The sequence below is a fragment of the Arachis ipaensis genome, chromosome B2 (assembly GCF_059453495.1).
Source record: "Arachis ipaensis isolate K30076 ecotype BB chromosome B2, ASM5945349v1, whole genome shotgun sequence".
Taxonomy (NCBI): Eukaryota; Viridiplantae; Streptophyta; class Magnoliopsida; order Fabales; family Fabaceae; genus Arachis; species Arachis ipaensis.
The window spans coordinates 76,295,803-76,309,928 of record NC_142437.1 but is presented as its reverse complement, the minus strand read 5'-3'; the positions used below and the strand labels follow the sequence as shown (position 1 = coordinate 76,309,928).

At 39.4% G+C, this 14,126-nt stretch overlaps 1 non-coding gene across 1 annotated transcript; it reads left to right on the top strand.

Annotated features, from left to right (window-relative positions):
* The first annotated feature begins 12,727 nt into the window (after positions 1-12,727).
* Positions 12,728-12,835, top strand: LOC148574451 (small nucleolar RNA R71). Its single transcript, XR_015906356.1, has one exon. It is a non-coding gene; the product is annotated as a small nucleolar RNA R71 (small nucleolar RNA).
* Positions 12,836-14,126: the final 1,291 nt, after the last annotated feature.

Below are 14,126 nucleotides of genomic sequence, written 5' to 3'. Positions count from 1 at the left end.
CCACAGGATCCCCACCTACCCTACCCTCTTTTCCATACTATCTTCACCACTCACATTCATCCATCATAAACCCCTCATACACACTATCACCCTTCCTTGGCCGAACCCACCACACATCTCCATCTCCTCCTTTCTTTCTTCTTTTGCTCGAGGACGAGCAAACATTTTAAGTTTGGTGTGGAAAAAGCCCCGCTTTTTAATTTTCCATAACCATATGGCACCTTCCATGAGATTAGAGAAGATCAAAGAGCTATGAGGGAGGAGCAACAAAGGCAAGGAAGAGACATAGAGGAGCTCAAGAGCACCATTGGTTCTTCAAGAGGAAGAAGACGCCACCCTTACTAAGGTGGACCCATTCCTTAATCTCTTTGTCTATTTATTTTTTCTGTTTTTGTTCTCTATGCTTTATGCTTATTTATGTTGGTGTCTTTATTACATGATCATTAGTGTCTAGTGTCTATGACTTAAAGCTATGAATGTCCTATGAATCCATCACCTTTCTTAAATGAATAATGTTTTTAATCATTAGTGTCTAGTATCTTTATTTTTTCTGTTTTTCATCACCTTTCTTAGTTTAATTATTTTGATGTGGTGACAATACTTTTTGTTTCTCTGAATAAATGCTTGAACAGTGCATATTTTTGAATTTGTTGTTTATGAATGTTAAAATTGTTGGCTCTTGAAAGAATGATGAAAAAGGAGAAATGTTATTTGATAATCTGAAAAATCATAAAATTGATTCTTGAAGCAAGAAAAAGTAGTGAAAAGCAAAAGCTTGCGAAAAAAATGGCAAAAAAAAAAAGAAAGAAAAAGAAAAAGCAAGCAAAAAAAGCCAAGAGCTCTTTAAACCAAAAGACAAGAGCAAAAAGCCAGTAATCCTTTAAACCATAAGGCAAGGATAAAATAAAAAGGATCGAAGGCTTTGAGCATTAATGGATAGGAGGGCCCGAAGGAATAAAAGCTTGGCCTAAGCGGCTAAACCAAGCTGTCCCTAACCATGTGCTTGTGGCGTGAAGGTGTCAAGTGAAAAGCTTGAGACTGAGCGGTTAAAGTCGAGGTCCAAAGCAAAAAGAGTGTGCTTAAGAACTCTGGACACCTCTAATTGGGGGCGTTAGCAAAGCTGAGTCACAATCTGAAAAGGTTCACCCAGTTATGTGTCTGTGGCATTTATGTATCCGGTGGTAATACTGGAAAATAAAGCGCTTAGGGCCAAGGCCAAGACTCATAAAGTAGCTGTGTTCAAGAATCAACATACTGAATTTGGAGAATCAATAACACTATCTAAATTCTGAGTTCCTATAGATGCCAGTCATCCTGAGCTTCAAAGGATAAAGTGAGATGCCAAAACTATTCAGAAGCAAAAAGGCTACAAGTCCCGCTCATCTAATTAGAACTAAGTTCATTGATAAGTTTGGAATTCATTGTTTATTCTCCTCTTTTTATCCTATTTGATTTTCAGTTGCTTGGGGACAAGCAACAATTTAAGTTTGGTGTTGTGATGAACGGATAATTTATACGCTTTTTGGCATTATTTTTAAGTAGTTTTTAGCATATTTTAATTACTTTTTAGTATATTTTTATTAGCTTTTATTCAAAATTCACATTTCTAGATTTTACTATGAGTTTGTGTGTTTTTCTATGAATTCAAGTATTTTCTGGCTGAAATTGAGGGACCTGAGCAAAAATCTGATTTAGAGGCTGAAAAAGGACTGCAGATGCTGTTGGATTCTGACCTCCCTGCACTCGAAATGGATTTTCTGGAGTTACAGAAGACCAATTGGCGTGCTCTTAATTGCGTTGGAAAGTAGACATCCAGAGCTTTCCAGCAATATATAATAGTCCATACTTTGCTCAAAGATAAATGACATAAACTGGCGTTTAACGCCAGTTCCATGTTCCATTCTGGCGTTAAACGCTAGAAACAGGTTACAAGTTGGAGTTAAACGCCCAAAGCAGGTTACAACCTGGCGTTTAACTCCAGAAACTGCCTAGGCACGTGTAAAGCTCAAGTCTCAGCCCCAGCACACATCAAGTGGGCCCCGGAAGTGGATTTCTGCACTATCTATCGTAGTTTACTCATTTTCTGTAAACCTAGGTTACTAGTTTAGTATTTAAACAACTTGTAGAAATTTATTTTGTACCTCATGACATTTTACACATTTTATATTGTATTTCTGACGGCATGAGTCTCTAAACCCCATGGTTGGGGGTGAGGAGCTCTGCTGTGTCTCGATGAATTAATGCAATTACTTCTGTTTTCTATTCAATCACGCTTGTTTCTATTCTAAGATACTCGCTTGTACTTAACCGTGATGAATGTGATGATCCGTGACACCCATCATCATTCTCAACCTATGAACGCATGCCTGACAACCACTTCCGTTCTACCTTAGATTGAGTGTGTATCTCTTAGTCTCTTGGTTCATGATCAGAGTCTTCGTGGTATAGGCTAGGATTATTGGGAGCCATTCATGAGATCCGAAAAGTCTAAACCTTATCTGTGGTATTTCGAGTAGGATCTGGGATGGAATGACTGTGACGAGCTTCAAACTCACAAGTGCTGGGCGTAGTGACAGACGCAAAAGGATCAATGGATCCTATTCCAACATGAGTGAGAACCGACAGATGATTAACCGTGCGATGACAGCGCATTTAGACCATTTTCACTGAGAGGACGGATGGTAGCTATTGACAACGGTGATCCACCAACATACAGCTTGCCATGGAAGGAGACCTGCATGCGTGAAGAAGAAGACAGTAGGAAAGCAGAGATTCAGAAGACAGAGCATCTCCAAAACCTCAATATGTTCTCCATTACTGCATAACAAGTACTATTTAATTTATGCTTTTTACTCTTCATAAATATAATCACTCTTATCATTGATTTCCTGACTAAGAATTACAAAATAACCCTAGCTTGCTTCAAGCCGACAATCTCCGTGGGATCGACCCTTACTCACGTAAGGTATTACTTGGACGACCCAGTACACTTGCTATTTAGTGGTACGAGTTGTGAAAAGTGTGGTTTACAATTCGTGCACCAGTAACCACAACTAAAGTGAATTGAATATATGAGATATTGGATATTGAAGTTGTGCAATTGAAAGCGCAAGATGAATAGAAAATGGCACAATCAACAATAACCAATTCTATGATGAAAAGAAAACTACTTGCTCATCCTTAAACATAATGAGATAGTCACATGGTACAGGTACTTGTTGCAGAAAGTGGCAAGCTTGATAAGAATCAAGTCAAGTCACTCAAACAAATACAAAACATTAAAAACAAACAAGTATCTTGTTATGTGATTATATGAGAAGCATGATGAACAAGTAATTCAACTCAATTAACTTAATTCAATTTGCACTTATAAAAATTTCACCTATTATGCAACAAAATGTAAATGTGCAAATTCATTTAAGTGGCAGTAATTTAAGGCAAAGTATAAGTGCATTGATGAAATCCAATTTTATATAACATCAACGATGATATAAGGTGCACATGATTAAGTTGCCAAACAAGGATATAGTCTAATGCATATGGAAGCTACAACATATGAATCAAACTCAAAATTCCTTTAGGCAATCAAACAAAGACTTGATACTTAGTGCACATATTCATCAAGAATTACGTCAAATTTCAAGCAAGAAGCAACCCAATCAACATCAATCAAACACTTGCAACTTATTTAATTAACAAATAACTAAACCAAAACTAATATAATTACTAAAATCAAAATGAGATGCAATTAAAACTAACTAGGATAAGTAGAAAATAGGGCAAAAGCAAGAGAAGAGAGGGATAGAGGGGGCGGAAGTGCGTTAGGGCTTCACTCAAAGTGCAATAAAAAATTTGCCCAAAACAGCACTTGTGCGTATGCACATGCATGTGTGTGTATGCACACTAGGTGAAAAATGGGGGCATGTGGGCGCATGAGAGTGTGCGAGCACTTTCAGCAGAGAGGGAATTAGGAAATGTGTGCACGCACAGGGTTGTGCGCGCGCACAGAGAACTTTTTTTTAATAAAAGAGAAAGGATCATGTGTGCATGCACACAAAGGTGCGTGTACGCACGAGGTCAAAAATGGCTGAGGTGCGCACGCACAAAAAGGTGCGAGCGCTCCCAACAGAAGGGATGCAAAAGGCTGTGCATACGCACATGGGGGTGCATGCGCATAGAATGCACAAATAGGGGTTGGTGTGCGTACGCACAACACAGGGCGAAAAAGACTGGGATGCGCATGCTCAGAGGGGTGCGAGCGCTCCCAATAGGGGCAGAGCAGATAGGTGTGCGCACGCACAAGGGTGTGCATGCGCACAATGCCCTATTTTTCCAAAAAATTTTCTTTTAAAATTTAAGGTATTAAACCTTAGCTCAACAAAATTTCAATCCCAAACATCTAGAAATCCATAAATGCATGATCTATACAAAGATTAACCTAGATAAGCTCAAAATTAAGCTAATCCTAAGTTAACCAAGACAAACAAAAATGCAATAAACTAAGACTATAAACAAGGAGAGGGTAAGAAAGATGTTACCATGGTGGAGGTGTCTCCCACCTAGCAATTTGGTTTATATTCCTTAATTTGGACTTTTTGAAGAGACTCTTGTTAGGGTGGCTTATGTTTCCATTCCTCCTTGAATCTCCATCCAAGCTTGCACTTCGAAGCTCCTCCGGGATCCCATGTTCTAGTTTCTCGTTCACCTTCTTGTTGATCTCTATGCTTCAAGCCGGATGGACAAACTCTCAAATTACCCTTAAAGTACCCCAACAGTTTTCGGAAACTAGTCAATTGTGCTTTACACTATGCTTAAATTCCAAAGCTTGAATTGGCTTTCTTGAAGAACCTTGGATTCACTTGGCATCTAACACCCCTTCCTCTACCATGCAATAACCCAAGAAGGATCTTAAGTTGATGGTCCGACTCTAAGATAGCATATTGATGTGGGCTAATGAAATTCATCGGTGAAATTGGCACCCACTCAATTTGCTCCTTGAATGGAGTTACTCTTGTAGATTTCACCTCTTGGTTGTCAATTCCTTCCTCACCAATCTCTTCCTCCTCTTCTTCATCCCTTAAGTCATACTTTGGAGGTTGTGTGAAGTCCACATCAACCTCTTCTTCCAATCCAAGGGGGGAAGGTTCATCGAGATCATTGAGGGAATTGACCAATGTGGACAAAAAATCTTCAATGATGGAATCCACATCTTGGTTAATCTCCCTCAATTTTCCTTTTACCTCTTCCAGTTCAAATACTTCCTTTTCTTCCTCTTGTTGCAATTCATGCTCTAACCCTTCTTCTCTCCCTTGAGGTTCTACGTTCTCCTCCTCATTACACCCTTTAGTCGAACCTTTAAATTCTTCAAGAGGTGTGCCTTGATCGGATGAGCGTAGAAGGACTAAACGTTCACCACTTCGGCTATGGTAGCCATGAGTTGCCCTTGAGTTCTTCGGATTCTTCTTGCTCTTGGAGGAAAGCTTAAAGCTCTTGTTATTCTTGGGACAAGGGTTGGAGAACTCCATATTGTGGTGAAAAAGGGATTTCATTGTTTGGAGGAAAGGTTGTATATGTGAGAGGTGATTCATGTTGATGAGTATCTTGAGGTAGTATGTAAGGAGGAGGATGATGGTATTGGTGTGGTGTTTAAAAATGTGGTGATTGAGGATTATGTTGGGGGTATGGGTTATAGGCATATGGTGGTGAGGGTGTATAATCAAAGTTAAATCCACAATATCCTTGGTTTAGGTATGCATATTGGGGAGGGTTTTGCTCATTGTAGTATGGAGGAGGTTGTTCTTTCCTCAATCAAATTTTCCATCTCATGGTGCAATCCAAAATTGAAGTTATCAAGCCCTACAAAATGATCACAACCATACTCCAAACCAAGAGGGTGATAACTCATAGAGAAAATGAGAAAATATAAAACAATAGGCATCAATTAAGAAAAGAAGCAAAATCCTAATTACTAAAGAAAGCAAACAAACAACCCAAAAAGTATCTATTCACACTATTCACATATTCACAACAACCAAAATCATGGCACCCATTGCACTAGCTCCTCGACAACGGCGCAAAAAACTTGATGTGTAGGATTTGTGCCGGTTTAGAATTTCTCAAAACAAGAATCACTTCGTTGGTAGTATAGTCCAAACTGGAAATTAAATCCCAACACCAAAGTTTAATTCCAAATACAAATATAACCGAGAGTAATTGATGAGCGGATATTTTATACGCTTTTTGGCATTACTTTCATATAGTTTTTAGTAATTTTTATTTAGTTTTTATTAAGTTTTTATAGGTTTTAGTGTTAAATTCACATTTTTAGATTCTACTATGAGTTTTTGTATTTTTGGACAATTTCAGGTAATTTCTGGCTGAAATTGAGGAGCTGGAGCAGAAGTCTAATTCAGAGAATGAGAAAGCACTATAGATATTGTCCATATCTGACCTGCCTGCATTCGAAAGAGCTTTTCTGGAGTTACAAAAGTCCAATTGGATCGCTCTCAATGGCTACGAAAAGCTGACTTCTAGAGCTTTCTAGCAATATATAATAGTCTATACCTTGCTTCGAATTAGAAGGCCCAAAATTGGCGTCCAACACCAGCTTCATGCCCCTTCCAGGCGTCCAGCGCCCAAAGAGCAGAGCCCAGCGTCCAAAGGCCCAGAGAAGACCCTGGTACGCAAAATCGTGATTATTCATTCCCTGGCTATAGCGCCAAAAACATGGTGTTGGTAAACGTGATCTCAAGACTTCTTCACAATTCCGTGTAACTGACCAACAAGTGCATTGGGTCGTCCAAGTAATACCTTACGTGAGTAAGGGTCGATCCCACGGAGATTGTCGGCTTAAAGCAAGCTATGGTCATGTTGTAAATCTCAGTCAGGCAGATTCGAATGGTTATGAGGTTTTGATAATCAAAATATAAATAAAGCATAAAATAAGATAGAAATACTTATGTAATTCATTGGTGGGATTTCAGATAAGCGTATGGAGATGCTTGTTGCTTCTGAATCTCTGCTTTCCTACTGTCTTCATTCAATCCTTCATACTCCTTTCCATGGCAAGATGTATGTTGGGGGATCACCCTTGTCAATGGCTACCGTCCGTCCTCTCAGTGAAAATGGTCCAAATGCGCTGTCACCGCACAGCTAATCATCTGTCGGTTCTCACTCATGTTGGAATAGGATCCATTTATCCTTTTTCGTCTGTCACTACACCCAACACTCGCGAGTTTGAAGCTCGTCACAGTCATCCCATCCAAGATCCTACTCGGAATACTGGTGCACGAAATTGTGTTCCACGTTCTTTGTACTTGTGTGTGATTAACAATATATAATTGTATTGAATCCTCATTGTGGCTCTATATGTGGACACAACTCCGTTCAACTAACCAGCAAGTGCACTAGGTCGTCCAAGTAATACCTTACGTGAGTAAGGGTCGAATCCCACGGAGATTGTTGGTATGAAGCAAGCTATGGTCACCTTGCAAATCTCAGTCAGGCAGATATAAAGTGATAAGGGTGTTTTCGAATAATAAATAAAAGAAGGGATAGAAATACTTATGTAAATCGTTGGTAGGAATTTCAGATAAGCGAATGGAGATACTTTTCGTTCCTCTGAACCTCTGCTTTTCTGCTGTCTTCATCCAATCAGTCTTACTCCTTTCCATGGCTGGCTTTATGTGATACATCACTACTGTCAATGGCTACTTTCGGTCATCTCTCGGGAAAATGATCCAATGCCCTGTCACGGCACGGCTAATCGTCTGGAGGCATCACCCTTGTCAATGGCTTCATCTTATCCTCTCAGTGAATAATATGCTCACGCACCCTGTCACGGCACGGCTATTCATCTGTCGGTTCTCGATCATGCTGGAATAGGATTTACTATCCTTTTGCGTCTGTCACTAACGCCCTGCAATCGCGAGTTAGGAGCTCGTCACAGTCATTCAATCATTGAATCCTACTCGGAATACCACAGACAAGGTTTAGACTTTCCGGATTCTCTTGAATGCCGCCATCATTCTAGCTTACGCCACGAAGATTCTGGTTAGGAGATCTAAGAGATACTCATTCTAGCTTAATTCATGTAGAACAGAAGTATTTGTTAGGCACGCGTTCATAGGGGAGAATGGTGATGAGCGTCACACATAATCATCACCTTCATCACGTTCTTGGGTGCGAATGGATATCTTAGAAGCGAAATAAGAAGAATTGAATAGAAAACAGAAGTACTTTGCATTAGTCTTTGAGGAACAGCAGAGCTCCACACCTTAATCTATGGAGTGTAGAAACTCTACCGTTGAAAATACATAACTGAAGGTCCAGGCATGGCCGAGATGGCCAGCCCCCTTGATCTAAGAACAATGCGTTCAAAGATGATCCTAAGATCCTAAGATGATCAAAAGATGCCTAATACAATAGTAAAAGGTCCTATTTATAATAAACTAGTCACTAGGGTTTACATGAGTAAGTAATTGATGCATAAATCCACTTCCGGGGCCCACTTGGTGTGTGTTTGGGCTGAGCTTAAGTGTAGCACGTGCAGAGGCCATCTGTAGAGTTGAACGCCAGTTTCTGTGCCAGTTTGGGCGTTCAACTCTGGTTTTGGATCCTTTTCTGGCGCTGGACGCCAGATTTGGGCAGAAGGCTGGCGTTGAACGCCAGCTTAGGTCGTCAATTCTTGGCCAAAGTATGGACTATTATATATTTCTGGAAAGCCGTGGATGTCTACTTTCCAACGCAATTGGAAGCGCGCCATTTCGAGTTCTGTAGCTCCAGAAAATCTACTTTGAGTGCAGGGAGGTCAGAATCCAACAGCATCAGCAGTCCTTTTTCAACCTCTGAATCTGATTTCTGCTCAAGTCCCTCAATTTCAGCCAGAAAATACCTGAAATCACAGAAAAACACACAAACTCATAGTAAAGTCCAGAATTGTGAATTTAACATAAAAACTAATGAAAATATCCCTAAAAGTAACTAGATCCTACTAAAAACATACTAAAAACAATGCCAAAAAGCGTATAAATTATCCGCTCATCACAACACCAAACTTAAATTGTTGCTTGTCCTCAAGCAACTGAAAATCAAATAGGATAAAAAGAAGAGAATATACTACAAATTCCAAACTATCAATGAAACAGAGCTTCAATCATATGAGCGGGACTTATAGCTTTTTGCCTCTTGAATAGTTTTGGCATCTCACTTTATCCATTGAGGTTCAGAATGATTGGCATCTATAGGAACTTCAGATTTCGAATAGTGTTATTGACTCTCCTAGTTCAGTATGATGATTCTTGAACACAGCTTCTTTATGAGTCTTGGCCGTGGCCCTAAGCACTTTGTTTTCCAGTATTACCACCGGATACATAAATGCCACAGACACATAATTGGGTGAACCTTTTCAGATTGTGACTCAGCTTTGCTAAAGTCCCCAATTAGAGGTGTCCAGGGTTCTTAAGCACACTCTTTTTTTTTTTTTGCTTTGGACCTTGACTTTAACCGCTCAGTCTCAAGTTTTCACTTGACACCTACACGCCACAAGCACATGGTTAGGGACAGCTTGGTTTAGCCGCTTAGACCAGGATTTTATTCCTTTAGGCCCTCCTATCCACTGATGCTCAAAGCCTTGGGATCCTTTTTATTTGCCCTTGCCTTTTGGTTTTAAGGGTTATTGGCTTTTTCTGCTTGCTTTTTCTTTTTCTTTCTATAATTTTTTTTTTCTGCAAGCTTTGTTCTTTGCTGCTTTTTCTTGCTTCAAGAATCATTTTTATGATTTTTCAGATTATCAAATAACATGTCTCCTAGTCATCATTCTTTCAAGAGCCAACATATTTAACATTCTTAGACAACAACTTCAAAAGACATATGCACTATTCAAGCATACATTCAGAAAACAAGAAGCATTGTCACCACATCAATATAATTAAGCTAAGTTCAGGGATAAATTTGAAACTCATGTACTTCTTGTTCTTTTGAATTAAAACATTTTTTATTTAAGAGAGGTGATGGATTCATAGGACATTCATAACTTTAAGACATAGTTACTACTACTAATGATCATGTAATGAAGACACAAACATAGATAAGCACATAACATAGAAAACGAAAAACAGAGAAAGTAAGAACAAGGAATGAGTCCACCTTAATGATGTCCTTGAGCTCTTCTATGTCTCTTCCTTGTCTTTGCTGCTCCTCCTTCATTGCTTTTAGATCTTCTCTGATTTCATGAAGGATGATGGAGTGCTCTTGATGTTCCACCCTTAGTTGCTTCCAATAATTGTGTGGAAGAAAATGTATCCCCTGAGGTATCTCAGAGATCTCTTGATTTGCAGTCAAATGTTCTACCACTGAGCTATAGACCCTTGATGGAAGCTTTTGTCTTCCCTTTCCTCTTTCTAGAGGCTTCTCTGGCCTTAGGTGCCATCAATGGTTATGAAAAAAAAAAAACAAAAAAGCTATGCTTTTTACCACACCAAACTTAGAATGTTGCTCGCCCTTGAGCAAAAGAAGAAAGAATAGAAGAGAGTGAGTGGAGGTAGGTGGGGATCCTGTGGGGTCCACAGATCCTGAGGTGATTCTGTGAGGTCCACAGATCTTGAGGTGTCAAGGCATTTACATCCCTGCACCAATTTAGGCATGCAAAATGCCCTCGCACACAACTCTGGGCGTTCAGCGCCAGGTTGGTGCCCATTTTGGGCGTTCAACACCCATTTGCTGCCATTTCTGGCGTTGAACGCCAGAACCATGCTTGTTTTGGGCGTTCAGCACCAGGATGCTCCCATTCTGGGCGTTCAGCGCCAGAACTATGCTCTGTTCTGGCGTTTGAACGCCAGACAGATGCTCCTCCAGGGTGTGATTTTTCTTCTGCTGTTTTTGATTCCGTTTTTAATTTTTATATTTATTTTGTGACTCCACATGATCATGAACCTAAGAAAACATGAAAAACAATAAAAATAAGAATTAGATAAACATTGGGTTGCCTCCCAACAAGCGCTTCTTTAATGTCAATATCTTGACAGTGGGCTCTCATGGAGCCTCACAGATGTGCAGAGCTTTGTTGAAACTTTCCAACACCAAACTTAGAGTTTGGATATGGGATTTCAACACCAAACTTAGAGTTTGGTTGTGGCCTCCCAACACCAAACTTAGAGTTTGACTGTGGGGGCTCTGGTTGACTCTGCTTTGAGAGAAGCTTTTCAAGCTTCTTCTCCATGGTTGCAGAGGGAGATCCTTGAGTTTTGAATACAAGGGAGTTCTCATTCCATTGAAGGACTATTTCACCTCTGTCAACATTAATCACAGCTCTTGCTGTGGCCAGGAAAGGTCTTCCTAGGATGATGGATTCATCCTCTTCCTTTCCAGTATCCAGGACTATGAAATCAGCAGGGATGTAAAGGCCTTCAACCTTTACTAACACGTCCTCTACTTGTCCATAAGCCTGTTTTCTAGAGCTGTCTGCCATCTCTAATGAGATTTTAGTAGCTTGCACCTCATAGATTCCCAGTTTCTCCATTATAGAGAGGGGCATGAGGTTTATTCCTGAACCAAGGTCACACAGAGCCTTAAAGATCATGGTGCCTATGGTACAGGGTATTATGAACTTTCCAGGATCCTGTCTCTTCTGAGACAATGTCAGTTGATCCAGATCACTAAGTTCATTGATGAACAAGGGAGGTTCAACTTCCCTAGCATCAATGCCAAATAATTTGGCATTCAGCTTCATGATTGCACCAAGAAACTTGGCAGTTTGCTCTTCAGTAACATCCTCATTCTCTTTAGAAGAGGAATACTCAGCCGAGCTCATGAAGGGCATAAGGAGGTTTAATGGAATCTCTATGGTCTCTAGATGAGCCTCAGAGTCCTTTGGTTCCTCAGAGGGAAGCTCCTTATTGGTCACTGGACGTCCCAGGAGGTCTTCCTCCTTGGGATTCACGTCCTCTCCTCTCCTCTCAGGTTCGGCCATGGCGCTTATGTCAATGGCCTTGCACTCTCCTTTTGGATTTTCTTCTGTATTGCTTGGGAGAGTACTAGGAGGGATTTCAGTGATCCTTTTACTCAGCTGGCCCACTTGTGCTTCCAGATTTCTAATGGAAGACCTTGTTTCATTCATGAAACTTATAGTGGCCTTAGATAGATCAGAGACTAGATTTGCTAAATTAGAAGCATTTTGTTCAGAGTTCTTTGTCTGTTGCTGAGTTGATGATGGAAAAGGCTTGCTATTGCTAAACCTGTTTCTTCCACCATTATTAAAGCCTTGTTGAGGCTTTTGATCCTTCCATGAGAAATTTGGATGATTTCTCCATGTTGAGTTATAGGTGTTTCCATAAGTTTCACCTAAGTAATTTACCTCTGCTATTGCAGGGTTCACAGGATCATAGGCTTCTTCTTTAGAAGATGCCTCTTGAGTACTGTTGGATGCAGCTTGCATTCCATGCAGACTCTGAGAGATCATATTGACTTGCTGAGTCAATATTTTATTCTGAGCCAATATGGCATTCAGAGTATCAACCTCAAGAACTCCCTTCTTCATAGGCGTCCTATTGCTCACAGGATTCCTTTCAGAAGTGTACATGAACTGGTTATTAGCAACCATGTCAATGAGTTCTTGAGCTTCTGCAGGCGTTTTCTTTAGGTGAATGGATCCACCTGCAGAGGTGTCCAGTGACATCTTTGATAGCTCAGATAAACCATCATAGAATATATCCAGGATGGTCCATTCTGAAAGCATGTCAGAAGGACACTTTTTGGTCAACTGTTTGTATCTTTCCCAAGCTTCATAGAGAGATTCACCTTCTTTCTGTCTGAAGGTTTGAACATCAGCTCTAAGCTTGCTCAGCTTTTGAGGAGGAAAGTACTTGGCTAAGAAAGCCGTGACCAGCTTATCCCAAGAGTTCAGGCTGTCTTTGGGTTGAGAATCCAACCATAATCTAGCTCTGTCTCTTACAGCAAAAGGGAAAAGCATGAGCCTGTAGACTTCAGGATCTATTCCATTAGTCTTAACAGTATCACATATCTGCAAGAATTCAGTTAAGAACTGAAAAGGATCTTCAGATGGAAGTCCATGAAACTTGCAGTTCTGCTGCATTAGAGAAACTAATTGAGGTTTCAGCTCAAAGTTGTTTGCTCCAATGGCAGGAATGGAGATGCTTCTTCCATGTAAATTGGAATTAGGTGCAGTAAAGTCACCAAGCATCTTCCTTACATTATTATTATTTTCGGCTGCCATCTCCTCTGCCTGTTCGAAAATTTCTGAAAGGTTATCTCTGGATTGTTGTATTTTAGCTTCTCTTAATTTTCTCTTCAGAGTCCTTTCAGGTTCTGGATCTGCTTCCACAAGAATGTTCTTATCCTTGCTCCTGCTCATATGACAAGGAAGAATGGCCAGAAAAATGATAATAATAATAGGGATCCTTTATACCACAGTATAGGGATCCCTTTGTGAGTGGAAGAAAAGAGGGGGAGACAAAGAATGTGATGTAAAGGAAGAATGCAACTGTACGAATGGAAGAGATGTGAGATGAGATGTTAGGATATGAATGAATAACTAGAATGAGATGGGGGAGGAATAATTTTCGAAAATTATTTTGAAAAAGAGTTAGTGATTTTTGAAAATTGGTTTTTGAAAAAATGTTAGTATTTTTTTTTTTCGAAAATTAGAATTTAAAATTTAAAATAATAGTTAATTAAAAAGAAATTTTGAAAAAGGGGGGAGATATTTTCGAAAATTGAGAGAGAGAGAGTTAGTTAGGTAGTTTTGAAAAAGTTAAGAAACAAACAAAAAGTTAGTTAGTTAGTTGAAACAAATTTTGAAAAGATAGGAAGTTAGGAAGTTAGAGAAGATATTTTGAAATCAAATTTTTGAAAAAGATAAGATAAGAAGATATTTTTGAAAAGATATGATAGGAATTAGTTTTGAAAAAAAGATTTGATTTTTAAATTCACAATTAATGACTTGATTCATAAGAAATCACAAGATATGATTCTAGAGCTTAAAGTTTGAATCTTTCTTAACAAGCAAGTAACAAACTTCAAATTTTTGAATCAAAACATTAATTGTTTATGTTATTTTCGAAAATTTGGTATAAAAATAAGAAAAAGATTTTTGAAAAATATTTTTGGAA